Below are 13,308 nucleotides of genomic sequence, written 5' to 3'. Positions count from 1 at the left end.
ATCTCAAGAAAACTGGCTATGTGAGAGTTAGGATCCTCATTCGGTAATCCGTAAAATTGGACACTATTTGGATCATTTGTAATAAAGCAGGTTTAATCTCAAACTGGTTAGCATTTACCGGTGGACGCACTACTCCTTTTTGTGAACCATTTAGACTTGGAGTAACGTAATCCATCAACCTCTGTGGTGGATTTCCCTCAGCCATAATTCTTGAATTTCTTCTCTTCTTTTTCTTTTTTTGTCTTGAAAGAAACTGTTCAATCTCAGGCTGATAATCCTCTAATTCACTGTTCGAAGATCTTGTACTTAGCATATAAGTTATTTAATTTATGTGCTCCTGCAAAATTTTGAATCAAAAGTAAGTGAGTATTTTAAATAAAATAAGCTGTAAATCACATATAAGAATATTTCGTTAAATGTCAGAACACCGTTCCTTGGCAATGGCGCCAAAAACTTGTTGCGTCTCTTTTGAGTGCCCGCAAGTATACGAATCGCAACCTAGTAATAAAAAGATCGATCCCACGAGGAACGGGTTAAGTCTATTTTACTACTTTATTCTTAATTTTATGTTTACAAAAATACAAATGTGAAATGATTTAACTATATTTCTAGTTATATTAAAACTAATTATTACTTAATTCTATAGATAAGTGTGTAGTAGTATACTTAGAAAAATTGATCATGCACAGGATTTTCTTCTTCTATATCAAAGCATGTAACATACAATAAATAATTCTTTAATCACATATAGTAAAATATAATTCAACCTCTCGGTATAGAATTACTCTATCTATTATATGTATTTCTACTTATAATAAATACCTTATCTTGTTAAATATTAAACCTAGTGCTTATTCTTTGATTATTTCAATAAGATAGATTTAACTTTGATAAAACAAGTGAAATGTGCATATGTAAATTCAACTAAGTGAACTTTATCTCTTTGATCTTTACTAAACTATTTCTTTCTGAGAATATAATCTAGTAAACTTGATTAAACAAAGATCAAAAGATAACTTAAAGAACTTTTATTGAATGAAACCAATTGATATTGTTGCTTTGTATAGAAAAGTAATGAAGAACAACATACAACAAGTCTTTAAAAATAAGAGAAAGAAATAATCAAACTCAAGCCTCCGGAGGGCATCACACCTCGAGGAACTTCTTGATGTTCTTGGCACAAACAATAATAAGTGACTCTCATCAACTTACTTCTAAGTACTACTATCACACTTGTCTACTGCTAACTTTCTCTTTTCTGAGTATTTCTTAATGATTTCTTTTTCTCAAATCTGTATCTGAATGTTTTCTGCCTTCACTTAGATTGCTATTTATAGAAGAGGAGAATGATGTTTGTTATGATGGTGATTGGTTGGCCAAGAGGTGCTTCAGGTGACTTCTCTTGGGAATAGTCCCGACCTATGCATGGGAAGACATGATTTCCTGGTGAAAGGGCAGCAATTAACGTCTCCTGGAAACACAACTCGCGCTCGCGAGTTTCAGGGTCTCGCTCACGACTTGTGCTTAAAAACTCTCTGCCTCTCTTGAGTTCTTCTCGCGCTCGCGCAGTTTAATGTCGCGCTCGCGATATTTGCTTTTAAACTTTCTGACTCTCTAGAGTGCTTCTCGCGCTCGCGACTTGTGTTTTGATGCCTTCTGAGTCTTCTGGTACATAGGTTGCGCTCGCGACTTTAGGTAGCACTCGCGACTTTGTCAGTTCTTCTTTTCCAAAGCGACCTCATTCGCGTCGTGAAGTCTGCTAGGCAAATTCTTCCATACTTAGTCAACTTTTTGGTCCTCTTTTTCTATAAAAGCAAGCCCTTTTCATTCCTTTACTCAAATTGTATTCCTAAAATCACTTTAAAATAAAAACACCATGAGCAAACGTAAAGTGTATAAAAATAACATGCAATCATGCAAATTATATGAAAATAATATAACAAAAATTGCCCGCTTTGTGAGGCTATCATGAAGCAAGCTTCTCGTAAATGGTATCTTAAGTTCAATAATACCATCACTTCATATGGGTTTACAGAAAATACTGTTGATCGGTGTATCTATATGAATGTCAGTGGGAGCAAGTTCATTATGTTAGTCCTGCATGTTGACGACATCCTTCTTGCTGCAAATGATATTGGCTTGTTACATGATGTAAAGGGTTTTCTCTCTAAGAACTTTGAAATGAAAGATATGAGTGAGGCATTCTATGTGATAGGAATAGAAATATTCCATGATAAGTCACAAGGATTGTTAGGATTGTCTCAAAGAGTTTATATTGACAAGGTTTTAGAGAGATTTAGAATGGAAAAGTGCTCCGCAGGAACAGTTCCAATTCAGAAAGCAGATAGGTTCAGCGAAATGCAATGTCCTAAAAATGATTTGGAACGTAAAGAGATGGAGTCTATTCCCTATGCATTAGTAGTTAGGAGCTTAATGTATGTTCAAACATGTACTCGACTGGATATTAGTTTTGCTGTCGAAATGTTAGGGCGATATCAAAGTAATCCCAAGATGGACCATTGGAAAGCTGTAAAGAAAGTACTTAGATATTTACAAGGCACTAAGAATCATATACTCACCTGTAGAAAGTCCACCCATCTCGAAGTGGTGGGATACTCGGATTCAGACTATGCCAGTTGTGTAGATTCGAGAAAACCTACATTTGGTCTAGCTGGAGGAGCAGTTTCATGGAAAAGTGGAAAGTAGTCTGTCATTGCTACTTCCACAATGGAGGTTGAATTTGTGGCACGCTTTGAGGCCACTATTCACGCATTGTGGTTGCAGAACTTTGTCTCAGGTCTAGGCATTGTCAACAGTATAGCTAGACCATTGAGAATTTACTGTGATAATTCTGTAGCTGTTTTCTTCTCTAAGAATGATAGGTATTCTAAGGGTGCAAAGTACATGGATTTAAAATACCTATCTGTGAAAGAAGAAGTGCAAAAACACAAGGTGTCAATTGAGCATATCGGTACTGATCTGATGATAGCGAATCCGCTAACTAAAGGATTACCACCCAAAATCTTCACTGGCCATGTTGAAAGGATGGGTGTTATGGATAAGTCCTTGTTAGCATGATATTCAAACTTGTATATATATATATATATATATATATATATATATATATATATATATAAATACATATGGTTATTTTGCTCATATTATTGTAACACTTTGGAATTCAATTAAAGATGTGTTTTGCTTATTTATTTGTTATCCACATTATAAATGTATACAAGAATGGTTTAAGTGAGATAACAATAATGTTGATTGTAACAATGTATTATTTGTTGCATCATTTCTTAATTAAGGATTTATGAATTGAGATGGTCTGTGATATATGGAAGGAATCATGTCGATTAATGACTTGTGACCGCCATAATCCAATCACTTCAATTCTAATTAAAGCTAATATAATAATTCAAGAAAAGCACATAGGCCAAGTGGGAGATTGTTAGATTATTTTAATAATCTATGTGGCCCATGTAATTAAAGGGTTGGTTCTAATTAAGGTGGCCCAAGATGATAGTTATTGGGTTTAATGGGATGAGGACCAGTTAGGGTTTTAATACCCTTCCTTTGCCTTATAAAAGATCAAGGAAATCAACACCGTAGGTTAAGAGAGTGTGACGGCTACCTCAAACACATAGTGGTGATAGGTTGTTTGAGAGAACGTGAAAAGTAAACTCCCGTTGCTGTTGATAATTCTCTAACCATTAAGAGAGAACTTACGGACAAAAGGCCAGAGTGAAGAAACATATATCTACTGTTACGGTGAGAATCGAATTGCCGCAACGAGGTAATCGATAGCTATGGATTAAGGTACGCTTCTGCTAACAGTTTTTCTATTAAATAATTTTTGGACAAAACGATCTAGGTAGCATTAAAGTTTTTACAGATAAATCATGCACTGAAAGGTTAAGTTAAACCACTTTGACTTTTCAAATATTTGAGTAGTCTTGACATGTTGCTAGACAATGTACTTGACCTTCAAATATTAATTAATTAATTAAATTTATATTTGTTGCCAACATATTCGGAACCTAAGGTCACAAACATAAGAATGTGTATGAGAAAGTGAAAACGAGAAATCGAATCAAGTATGACTTGATGATAAATTAGTTTTGGGACATTAAGGGCAAAATTATAATTTATATTTAATTACAATTTTACCTAAATTATTAAATATTGACTTCATTGATTTATGTCTAAAATTTATTAAGATAAATTTTATGTTAAATAAACCTAATATTTTAACTATGATTTATTTATTTAAATAGTTAAATAAATAAATATAATTGATTAAATTGAAAATCCTATTACTATATGTATTATGATTTATTTATTTGAATTGTTTAAATAAATAAATAGGCAAATATATAGTTTAGTTATAATTTATTTATTTAAAAGGTTTAAATAAATAATTATAATTAGTTTATCTATGACTTAGAGTTTTCATATATAAAGTTTAAGATACAGTCTAACTGTTAGTTGTTGCTCATAGCCACAAAACTAAATATAGAGTATAAGATAGCACCATCATACACTCTAATCTCTCAACCCTATAAAATAGTTTTAGAGTTTTTCGATTGTCTATTCGTGTGGATACTACTAGAGGCCGGACACTTGGACGGCTTATGGTTTGAGACAACCTAGCCGCGTAGATCGAAGTTTCGAAGAATCAGCAAAAGAGGTATTCTTCTAAATAATTTTATTATTTTAATCATTTAAACAGATCTCTGTTGGTACAATTATTTTGTTATAATTATCTTATTCTGTTGCATATTATTGATATTGAAACTCAACAGTTCATATGTTTATCAGTTATCTTCATGTAATAGGGTTTAGATGATGATTTGAAGTAGAAGAAGAAGAAAAAAATGGTGGAGAAGGCAACTTTGATGTGTTTGGCCAAGATGGAAGAAATGTGATGGCTAGGATTTTCTTTGCAAACACATCATATTCTCTAATCAAATCAAGAGTTAGGATTAAATCTGATTTTAATCCAACGACCTTATTCTTTTTCATTAAAAACTCCTGTGCACTTTTTCTCCACTTTGAGTTTCTTTTTAATCACCATTTAAATTCATCTTCTAATAATTATTATCTCCACATCTCTATACCCTTATTTACAACTATAACCTTATGCACTCAAATTATCAAAATATCACTGGCTTGTAAAAAATTTCAATAATATCCTATTTTCAATATTACAACAATACCACAAGTATGTAGAATTGCAATAATATTCATATTTTCAATATTACAAAATGTCACTGGCATGCATATGGAATCTTTTTAAATAATATTATTTAAATCCAACTCCCAGTTGAATGCATGGGTTTCATACTAAATAAATCACATAGACACAAAATAATAAATGTTATCTACGGGTCAAAAATCATACGCCACTTTTCTAACCATTGATGGTGATCTGCAAATGCCACTAATTAAGACCCGTGATTTTGAGGCGTTACAATAAAATTCATTTTTTTGGTGCTATTCTTTTTAATGAAATTAAAATTAAAGTTTGCTTTCTAGTGTGATCATGTAAGTGTGAAATAGGAAAAGTTTTATGAAAGAATTGATGTTTGTATTTTGTTTTGTGCAGGGAAATGACGGTACTTCTCAACCTATTTCAATTCAAGGCAAACTTTAATGAACTTTTTTATTTATATTTTTAATATTTGTTTGGCTTATGCTTAGATTTCAGATTATCTATTTAAAAATAAGTGATATTGTATATATTAATTGTAAAATTTGTTAAGATGTTTTTGGAAAGTAAAAATTTTAACCTCATATTTGTGAAATGATCATGTAAAATAATCATTAAAATTATAAATTGATTCATGAGATTATACGTATATCCATATGTTAATCCTTTTGAAAGTATCTAAAAAGATTATTTTTTATTGTTCATTAATAAGTACAAATACATTAGATATGGATTCTTAAAATAATTATTTATTATAATAAAATTTTGATTTTTAAATCATAATTATTCAAAAGAAATATACTTTAAAATTTTAAATTTGGCTAGAATAATAAAATAATTTTATTTTGTCATCCACATCAAAAGGTTTCAAATTACCATAAAGTATAATGATAATTATCATTTAAACAATATCCGCAAGTAAAGTGTGGAAGGACTACTAGTTTATCTATAAAAGGAAAAGTAAATTTGTTGGCGTACAAAACTTCTAAAATGTAATTATTTTATTTAAGAATTATTTTTTAAATATCATTATAAACATTGATGGAGTTAGAATTAATACCATTAATGATACTTTTTAATTTTTTTAAAATTCATTAAAATTTTTTGAAAACATTTCAATTTCTTAAATTTTTAATAAGTAATTCTACAAATTCTACATTTTTTTTTAATTTGCTTGCGCTAGCATTGCTCCTTAGGCTTTTTTTTTTTTTTTCTCTTGTGAAATATAAAATTAGAGTTCTATCTGGATTCAGGGGTCGCAGAATCGGAGGTTACCATATATTCTTTAATTTTATCAAAAGCTTGTTCCAAATCACTAGTTAATTCTTCTTTAAAAGCTTGAAATGATGAGAGTTCTGCGACAAACTTGCTGATGTAATAAATTCTTCCCTAGAATTCTCTAACCTGATGGCATCCTTAATCTTTTTTGGATCTCTATTCCTGGAGATCTTTAATCTTTTTACAGCTATTATGTTGGGTTATCAGTAGATTACACCATGTATTGATCATCGATAGGAAAACCGAAGTAGGACATTACAGCTATTGAATCTCATTTTGTTCTAGGGTTCTTCCTATTCGTAGGTCATTTATGGCACGTGGGAAGGGCTCGTGAAATTTAAAAAAAATTGACTAAAATGATCACTGGTTTTAAATTAGATATTTTGAATGAAACCCTAAAAATTAAGAATAATTAATTCAAAACAGACTTGTGATGGATATATCGAAATCAATTGAATTATGTGACTAACCAGAATTTTAATTCATAAAATCAGTTAAGAAACAAGCCGATTGAAGAATTATGATAAAAATCCCAAAAATTGAATTTAATGAAACATAAACATAAATGGATTTAAATCATTAGAAAAATTATTTGAGTAAAACAACATAATATGATATCATGTTATAAGGTAAAATGAAATAAATATCTCTCTTGTAATTTTCATTAATCTGAATATACTTGTATATTCAAATATAAAATAGAAAAATATATTTATATCTGTAGACTAAAGTTAACAAAATAAAATTATAAACGCATAAATCATTAATTAATCTTTGATAGGAATGAAAGTGGAGTGAGTATGGGTAAAATTAACACTATTCACATTCAAACCATTTAAAAATTTTGACACACACATCTATCTCCAATCGGATTAAATTTTTATTTTTTTAAATAACCATATTCATACCCGTTTAAAATTATAAGGCTCGCACTAATTTTACACCCACTTAATTAATGCACAAATTCGGTTTAAATGAGTTGGGGTGGTAAAATATACCTAGGAAAATTCACTGTATTTATAGTACCTTACCAAGTCCATGATAATTAATACTCAGCGAGCCTTGGTCGATGAAATGAAAATAAACTGTGAGACTAGAAAAGAAAAAATGAGAATAAAGAATCAATTTTAAAGTTCTATATTTTTAAGTAATTAATTCTTTTAGTATTTAATGATATTAGGATTTGGAGTTTTGATTTTAGCTTTAATTTATTTTAGTTTTAATAAAATATTGAGTTCAATATGCATTTAATTTATTATATTAAATATTTTTTCTTTAAACTCTAAGTGCTTCATTTTTTTTTTATGAATTTCAACTCATGTCCATAAAAATCATTTCATCCTTTTATTTTTTTAGCATTTTTTTATAACACCAATTACTTGTTAAGGTAATAATAATATGATGCATTTTTCTAAATATAAAATGAATTAATTAATTAAACATATAGATTTTTCCTATGTTGTGTTACTACATGTATTAAGTAAATCTTTCTAGATAAATTTTTTTTGTTAAACAAAAAAAAAATGAAAAGATTAAATAATAAAAGAGAAAATAATAATAGTAATTTTTGATTATTAGATTATTGGTTATGGTTAATTATATTATTATTTATTTAGATAATATTCAGGGTTAAATCGAGTGAGTATCAAATTTAAAACAGTTCAAAAGAAATAATAAAAAAATAATAATTAGTTACATATAAAGTTAAATTATATAAAATTTTTTAATTATTTATTTTATTATATTATATTTAATGCTCTTATTAAATTGAAAGTAATTATTAGTGAACCTTCTATTATAATTTTAATAGTAAATCAACGATGATTGAATTAATTATTTGGTTTATTCTTTTTTATCTCAAATTTATATGTGAGTTTTGTAATTGTAATTTATGAGCGTAGTAATTTTATCTTTTGTAATGAAAAAAATAATTTAGTAAGACTAAAAAAATCCTGATTGATTCCTGAGCTGATCCATTCTGTCCTGTCCTGTAGACCGGAATCCCATGTCATCTCCTCTCGTTCCAAAAAACGAGACTGAATGAGATGGGCTATATACATAAATTTTCTATGTTCCGGTATTTTGAGATGGGACTAGGTATTATGTAATTTCCATCTCGCCCGATCCACGCACACTCATATTCAAACCTGTTTTAAATGGATTTTTATGGGTCGAGTACCCTTAAAAATCTAACCGTCTTCCATCCCTAATTATTAATATTTTAACTAAACAACAAATAAGGCAGGAAGATATAAGTTCTACATCATCCCATCTGTTGCATCTCTTTGAGTTACCCGCAAGTATATGTATCGCAACATAGTAGTAAAAAGATCGATCCCACGAGGAACGGGTTATGTCCACTCTACTACTTATCCTTAACACTTATGTTTACAGCAATAAAACATAAAATAATTAAACTATAATCCTATTTAAACTATAATTAAATATACTACTTAATTCTATAGATAAAGATATAGTAGAATACTTAGAAGAATTGATCATGCATTAGATTTTCTTTTTCTATAGCAAAACGTGTAACATGCAATAAATGATTCTTTAATCACATATGGTAAAGTATAATACAACCTCTCGGTACCGAATTACTCTATTTATTATATGTATCTCTACATACAACAAATGCCTTACTTTGTCAAATATTAAACCTAATTCTTATTTTTTGATTATTTCAATAAGTTAGACTTAACTTTGACAAACCAAGTTAAGGATTCACATGCAAACCCAACTAAATGAATTCTATCTCTTTAATCCTTACTGAATTATTTCTTTCTGAGAATATAATTAAGTAAGCTTGGTTAAACAAAGACCAAAAGATAACTTAAAGAAACTTATACTGAATGAAACCAAATAATATTGTTACTTTGCATAGAAAATTATGAAGCACAACATGCAAAGAGTCTTTAATAAAATAAGAGAAAGATAGAAGTAATCAAACTCAAGCCTCCAGAGGGCGTCACACCTCAACGAACTCTTGGATGTTCTTTGCACAAACAATAGTAAGTGACTCTCGTCATCTTATTTCTAAGTACTACTTTATTATTTTCTATTGTATTCTAATACTACATTTTGCTTATTGCGTGATGGATATTGCATAATGCATAGTGCATATGTTCCTCTTGATTTGGACTTCAATTTATAGAAGAGGAAGATGATGGCAGTTATGAAGGTGGTTGGCTAGCCAAAAGGTGCTTCAACTGACTTCTGATGGAAGAAACTCGGATCTGTTCATGGAAAGACATGATTTTCTAGTGAAAGGTGGCAATTGACGTCTCCTGGAAACACGACTCGCGCTCGCGAGTTTCAAGGTCGTGCTTGCGATCTTTGCTTATAAAGTCTCTGCCTCTTCTGGAGTGCTTTTCGCGCTCGCGCAGTTGAATGTCACGCTCGCGATTTGTATTTGATGCCTTCCTTTCCAGCACGATCTCATTCGCATCGCGAATTTTGCTAGGCAGATTCTTCCATACTTAGTCAACTTTTGGTCCTCTTTTTCTATAAAAGCAAGCCTTTTCATTCCTTTGCTCATATTTTATTCCTACAATCACTTTAAAACAAAAACAACACGAGAGAACTTAAAATGTATAAAAAACAACATGCAATCATGCAAATTATGTGAAAATAACATAACAGAATTGCCCTGCTTTGCAAGGCTATCAATTCCCCCACACTTAACTCTTTGCTTGTCCCTAAGCAAAAACATTCATCTTTTCTTTTGAACTCACGTTGATCATGTTTATTTTTACTCATTGATTTGGATTTCTTAAGTAATCTACCATAGATAAGAGATTGATGTGTTTATGAACCAAGTAGTATAAATGAATATGACATCTGAAATTTCAATCTAGCAAACAGAATCTAAAGTATAAAAAATCTAGTCAAACTTAAAGCATGAGATAGACAATCCTCCTTCCTTAGAATGCAAAATAGGAAGTACTTAGGATAATGTAAGCACACATGTATTGTTTCTCATCTCAAGGCTTTTTTAGGTAATCTAGTTCTATTCTCACAAAGTGGTTGCATTTTATGCTCCATACCACACTTTTTTTTTTTTTTTTTTACGAATGATATAGATATATGTGGGAATATAAATGATAAGTGGTTGCATTTTATGCTCCGTACCACTTTTTAGAACGGATTTCCGTTATTCCCTCTATCTTATTTTTTTCTCTTAAAATACCCTCATCCTTTATTGACTTGAAACATACAAGTATTATGGCTTTAGTTTCCCTTTTCTTCCTACTTCTTATTCAAGTTAGGATTCATGCTTCTCTTAAGCCAAAAATAATGTCTAGATAATTAAACTAAAGATTAACATTTGCTAAAAAAAAAAATTCATATGTCATATGTAATACCTTAATACCTAAGTTCATAATATATAATCATTTAAATCTCTTAATCATGGTATATTATTCAAGACTTCTATTTCAACAAGTAAAATATAAGCAAATCAACATGTAGAGACTAAAACATTGAACTAAGGCAAAGAAGTTGACTTTTTTAATTGTCAAATTTTTTTTTTTTTTTTTTAAAGATGAGTGAAATGAAGATATGACTCCCCCACACTTGAAAGACACAATGTCCGCATTGTGAGAGGAGATATGCATATAACACGCAATTCACATGCATAAAACACATAACATAAATAGAACTTAAATAAAAATAAATAGGTGCAGAAAAACCTTATGCTTTCGGAGAACCTGGAGGTGACGGAGTGAATTCGATATTCTGCTTTTGAAAATATTTCATCCAGTTCCGTGCCATACTCTTGTGGTCTTTCTGGATATTGTGCAATTGTTGTCCCATGTAAAAAACGGTTACCTGCAAATTTTTCTGGGATTACTGTAATGCATCCACTTTACTCAAAACTTGCTTCCATCTAGCGATTTCTTCATCCTCTTCGTTCGCTTGAGGAGAAGGTGTTACCGGTGACTTGCTTTTCCGTTGCCTTTGTTCATGCGCACAAGAGGTTCCTTCATCTCTATCACCTTGCCCGACTCTTCTTTCCCATAACTTCCAACGATAAACCACTGTGTTGCCAGTTTTCACTTCATCGACTAGTCCAGTTTTCTTTAAGAAAGTACCATCCATATACCTGAAAATATCTGTAGGCTGGGCACGATAGGGTGGAATAGGCATACGGGCAGCATATGTTAAAATAGGTGCCATGCTACCAATCCCTAACATAACTTTGCCTTGATAACGAGATGCGTTTTAGAGTGTATCTAGCATTATGCCTGTAACATCTACTCGTTTTCCCTGCAAGATAGTTTCCAATAAAAACAAATCCTTTGTTTGGACTCTGGAGGCTTCCACTTGTCCGAACAAAGTGTAACACAAATATTTATGTAGGTATAAAATACTCTCATCTTTAAACCATTTGTTACCAGCATTGTGAGGATTAAAAGATGATTGCCCCGTTAGCATTTCCCAAACGGAAGTAGCATTCCAACCTTTCGATTTAGAAGCAATTCCATTTTTGAGGAATCCTAGCCATTGATGCATTTTATCATAATCCAAAGTTAAATCCTCTCCATCTACTCTAAATTTAATGGCCATTTCAGTGTCATCAACCCATTCAATGGTGTAGTCAATAATTCCAAACTCAAGTTAGCATTCTCAGGAATTTTTAATTGACTAAATATTTCAAAGTTAAGGGGTTTCAGATATTCTTGGATTTTTTTCTAAAATACCAGTATTCTGCAAAAAAGTTATTGTCAAGAAGGTACATACCTGTGAAATTGGATTTGGCAAGGCCGGTGAAGCGTTCAGCCTCCTCTATAGTATAGATAGGGAATGGGGCCTTCTACCTTGAAGCCAAATCTCGTTTTGCTGGAGCAGAAGAAGAAGAACCTTCTTTATTCTTTTTGGCCTTTTGTTTGAACAACATAGTGATGAGTTGATGAAGGATTGTTGTTGAAAACAAAGAAAAGTGGGTTGGTTAGGAGTTTTATTATACTGATAGAGTTGGGGATTTTGAAAGAGGAATAGAAACTCTTATATAGACATTTTTAGGGAAAGATAGGGTTGAATAGTTAATGGGGAAGTTGAAAAAAAAAAAGATTTGATTGGTTTTAAAAGGGTGTTTGCAGTTTTTGCAGGCTTGAATGCCTTGGGAAGGAGAAGGGTTGAATTTGAATATGGAAAAGACAGTTATGACTTTCTAACCGTTGGACAGTCGTGATACGGATCCACTACCACCAACCACCTATGGAACTCAAGGAAACAAGGACCACATCAATGGCAATCCATTAGTGCTTCGTAGTGGACCAATTACAAGGAGCCGTGCAAAGAAGTATGGAGCAACCATGTCCTTATACATTCAAGAACAAATCACACAAGAGCTCCATGACCTTGCTTTCAACGAGTGCTATGAAGAACTTGAAGGAACACCTAAGTTTCTCACATTAATAGAAGCACATGTTGAGTGGGAACCTGAATTAGTTAGCACGCCCGTGCAAGGTGGCACACCCAGGCCATGCCCTCGTCTGACTTGCTGAGGAAAACAACTATCTTGAAGCACGCCCGTGCCAAATAGCACACCCCAGACCATGCTTGCCTCTGCCTCTCGCGAGGGAACTCCTACATTGAAGCACGCCTGTGCCAAATAGCACACCCAAGACCGTGCTAGTCTCTGCCTCTCATTAAGTTAGTTAGCTTATTTTGAGTTTTTTGCTTTGTTAATGGGTTGGGCCTCCAATATTTCGGCCACCCTTGATTAGTTAGCCTCATTTTGTTTAGATTTAGTCAATCTTTAGTAGATTTGGACTAGATATCCAAATCCTTAAGTTGTTATGACTTTG

Source organism: Jatropha curcas, chromosome 7 (genome assembly GCF_041381405.1).
Source record: "Jatropha curcas cultivar XTBG-Jc1 chromosome 7, XTBG_Jcur_1.0, whole genome shotgun sequence".
Taxonomy (NCBI): domain Eukaryota; kingdom Viridiplantae; phylum Streptophyta; class Magnoliopsida; order Malpighiales; family Euphorbiaceae; genus Jatropha; species Jatropha curcas.
This window is presented reverse-complemented; position numbering follows the sequence as displayed.